At 47.8% G+C, this 3,920-nt stretch overlaps 1 long non-coding RNA gene across 1 annotated transcript; it reads left to right on the top strand.

Annotated features, from left to right (window-relative positions):
- The first annotated feature begins 632 nt into the window (after window positions 1–632).
- Window positions 633–3,534, top strand: LOC118701157 (uncharacterized). The gene is made up of 3 exons (XR_004982415.2): window positions 633–821; window positions 1,727–1,837; window positions 3,367–3,534. It is a non-coding gene; the product is annotated as an uncharacterized LOC118701157 (long non-coding RNA).
- Window positions 3,535–3,920: the final 386 nt, after the last annotated feature.

Here is a 3,920-nt window from a genome sequence, read left to right on the forward strand (position 1 = left end):
GGCCTAAAGGGGGGGAGGGGCTTAAAGGGGGGGAGGGGCTTAAAAGGGTGGGAGGAGCAAAAAATCTGCCTGGGGGAGGGGCTTAAACTGGGAGGAGCTTAGAGTGGGAGGGCTTAAAGAGGGCGTGGCTTGGATGGGGCGGGGCTTGGAATGGGGGGAGGGGTAAAACCTTGGGGGTGGGAGGGGCCTAAAGTGGAGGGCCTAAAGTGGGGGTGGGGCCTAAATTTGGGGAGGGGCCAAGAGCGAGGGAGGGGGATTTGGGGGAGGGGCTTAAAAGGGGGGAGGGGCGAAAATTGGGGAAGGGTCCTGAAGTAGGGGAGGGGCTTCAGATCCTTCAGGGTTTCTAAATTTGAATGGGGAGGGGCCGAGCATTTCTTGGGGGAGGAGCCTAAAATTGAGGGTGGGGTTTAAAATTGGGGGAGGAGCTCATTTAATGGGGGCGTGGCTTAAGCCGCTGCTGGCGGGAGGGGATTTCGGGGTTAAAAATTCCAAGTTTGGGTCTGTGACGCCCCTCCCCCCACCCCCCCCTTTGTTCCAGGTCCCCTCCTGAACGGGTAGGGGGGGGTGGGGGAGGGGCGGGGCCTCTCCCGGGCTGCCCCTCCCCCCCCCCCCCCGCCCCCCGCCCTCCCCCTCCCAGGGCCCAATCCTGATCAGCAACGTCACCGAGGGGGGCGGGGTCGAAACGGGGCCACGCCCCCTCCTGGCCGGGCAGGGCCACGCCCCTTCTGCCGCCTCCTCCTCGGCCACGCCCCTCCGGCCCGGGTCCGCCCCCTTCGCAGCCCAGCCCCCCCTGAGGGAGGAGCACGTGACCTGCGTGCAGAGTGAGTGACATCAGCGGTGACGTCATCATGGGCGGGGCTTGGGGTGTGGGTGGTGATGTCATTTTGGGAGACGACATTGGGGTGATGACGTCACCGGGAACGGGGGTCGCGGTGATGACGTCATCGGACATGGGGGTCGCGGTGATGACGTCATCGGAAATTGGGGTTACGGCGATTGACGTCATCGGACATGGGGGTAGCGGTGATGACGTCATCGGAAATTGGGGATGCGGTGATGACGTCATCGGAAATGGGGGTCGCGGTGATGACGTCATCGGAAATGGGGGTCGCAGTGATGACGTCATCGGAAATTGGGGTCGCGGCGATGACGTCATCGGAAATTGGGGTCGCGGCGATGATGTCATCGGAAATTGGGGGTCGCGGTGATGACGTCATCGGGAGCTGAAATTTGGGCGGGTTTGGGTGGGCGGAATTTTGGGGTTTTTGGGGTCAAACTCCTCCAATTTTGGGTAAAACCTGGGGTCAAATGAATCCAAATTTGGTGGAATATTTGGATTCTGGGTGGAATTTTTCGCTTTTGCCGGAAATTTGGTATTTTGGGGTCAAATTCTTCCGATTTTGGGTTGAATTTTTGAGATTCTGGGTGGCATTTTGGGTGGAAATTTGCAGATTTTGGGACAAATTTTGCAGATTTTGGGTAGAATTTCAAGATGTTTGTGTGAAATTTTTGATTTTCGGGGGAAGTGAATGAACCTTGGTTCAAATCAATCCAATTTCGTGCGGAACCTTTTCACTTTCCCCAGCTTTGGGTGGAATTTGCTGATTTTGGGGCAGAATCCCACGGGAATTTCGCTGGGTTTTTTTTCAGGATTTCCCGTTTTGGTGGAAATTTGCGGATTTGGGGCGGATTTGGGGTGAATTTGGGTTTTTTGGGTCCTTCCCAGGCATCCTGGATGAGTTCCTGCAGGCCTACGGGAGCCTCATCCCCGTCAGCGCGACGAGGTCGTGGAGAAGCTCGAGGACATTTTCCAGCAGGAGTTCAGCACCCCCCAGAGGTCCCGGGCCCTTTTGGGGCAATTTTCGGGGGTTTGGGGATTTTCGGAGGTTTTGGGAATTTTTAGGAATTTTTTGGAATTTTTTGGGGATTTTTTAAAGTTTTTTTGGGGATTTTTTGGGATTTTTTTGAATTTTTTCATGGATTTTTTGGGGTTTTTGGGGTGGACTTGGGAAATTTTGGGGATTTTGGGGGAATTTTAGGGATTTGGGGATTTTTTTGAATTTTTTTCATGGATTTTTTTTCTGATTTTTAGGGTTTTTGGGGTGGACTTGGGAAATTTTTGGGGATTTTTAAAATTTTTGGGGTTTTTTTTTGCAGATCTTTGGGAGATTTTTTGAGGATTTGGGTGAATTTTTTTATGGAGATTCTTGGGAAGTTTTGGGGAGTTTTTGGTGATTTTGGAGGATTATTGGAGGGGATTTTGGGGAGGTTTTTAGAGGGACTTTTGGGGGATTTTTGTGGATTTTCGGGAGTATTTTGGGGGATTTTTTGGAGTTTTTGGGAGGGTTTTATTTTAATTTTTGGGGTATTTTTGAGGGCATTTTTGCTGGGGTTTCATGGGGATTTTTGGGGAATTTTGGTGGGGTTTTTTGGGAATTTTTGGGGAATTTTTGGTGGGGTTTTTTTGGGATTTTTTGTGGGGTTTTGGGAATTTTTGGGGAAATTTTTGTTGCGTTTTTTTGGGATTTTGGGGGAATTTTTTGGTGGGGTTTTTTGGGGATTTTTTGGGAAATTTTTTGGGGAATTTTTTGGTGGGATTTTTTGTGGATTTTTGGGGTATTTTTGAGGGTATTTTTGTGGGGTTTTTCAGGGGTTTTTGGGGAATTTTTTGCTGGGGTTTTTTGGGGATTTTTGAGGGTATTTTTGCTGGGTTTTTTGGGAATTTTTGAGGGCATTTTTGGTGGGTTTTTTGTGGATTTTTGGGGTATTTTTGAGGTATTTTTGGGGTATTTTGAGGGTGTTTTTGTTGGGTTTTTTTGGGGAGTTTTGGGGTATTTTTAGGGTAGTTTTGCTGGGTTTTTTTTGTGGATTTTTGGTGGGGTTTTTTGAGGATTTTTGGGGTATTTTTGAGGGTATTTTTGCTGGGGTTTTTTGTGGATTTTGGTGAATTTTGAGGGTATTTTCGCTGGGGTTTTTTGTGAATTTTTGGTGAATTTTGAGGGTATTTTCGCTGCATTTTTTGTGGATTTTTGGCAAATTTTGAGGGTATTTTCGCTGGGTTTTTTTGTTAATTTTTTGGGTATTTTCGCTGGGTTTTTTTGTGGATTTTTGATGGTTTTTGAGGGTATTTTTGCTGGGGTTTTTTGTGGATTTTCGCTGGGGTTTTTTGTGGATTTTTGGGGTTTTTTGTGGATTTTCGCTGGGTTTTTTTGTGGATTTTTGTGGGATTTTTGCTGGGTTTTTTTGTGTATTTTTGAGGGTATTTTCGCTGGGTTTTTTTGTGGATTTTCGCTGGGTTTTTTTGGTGGGTTTTCGGCCCCTCTTTCCTGTCCTACCTGCTGATTTCTCCCTGTGCTCTCCCGGCAGGAGGGGCTCGGTGCAGCAGCTGCTGCAGTCGTACCAGCGGCTGCCCGGGAACGCGCTGCTCCGCGGCTTCCGCGTCAGCTACAAGCGCCACGTGCTCACCATGGACGACCTGCAGACCCTGTACGGCCCCAACTGGCTCAACGACCAGGTCTGGGCCGCAGCCCGGCGCGGGCGGGAGCTGGGACACGTGGGGGATCTTCGCTGCAACTTGGGGATTTTTTGGGGATTTTTTTGGGATTTTTTGGGGATTTTTTGGGATTTTTTTGGGATTTTTTGGGGATTTTTTTGGATTTTTTGGGGATTTTTTGGGGATTTTTTGGGATTTTTTCGGTGTTTTTTGGTGATTTTTTATTAATTTTTCGGCAATTTTTCAGCAATTTTTCGGCACTTTTTCGGCACTTTTTTTGGGATTTTTTAAACATTTTTTGGGGAATTTTTTGAGAAATTAAAAAAAAAAAATTGGGTTTTTTTCAGGACTTTAAAAAATTTTTGAGGTTTTTTTTTTTGAGAGTTTTTGTGGGGATTTTTTTTTTTTTTTTAATTTTGGGGAATTT

This window comes from Molothrus ater, unplaced genomic scaffold (genome assembly GCF_012460135.2).
Source record: "Molothrus ater isolate BHLD 08-10-18 breed brown headed cowbird unplaced genomic scaffold, BPBGC_Mater_1.1 matUn_MA754, whole genome shotgun sequence".
Classification (NCBI taxonomy): domain Eukaryota; kingdom Metazoa; phylum Chordata; class Aves; order Passeriformes; family Icteridae; genus Molothrus; species Molothrus ater.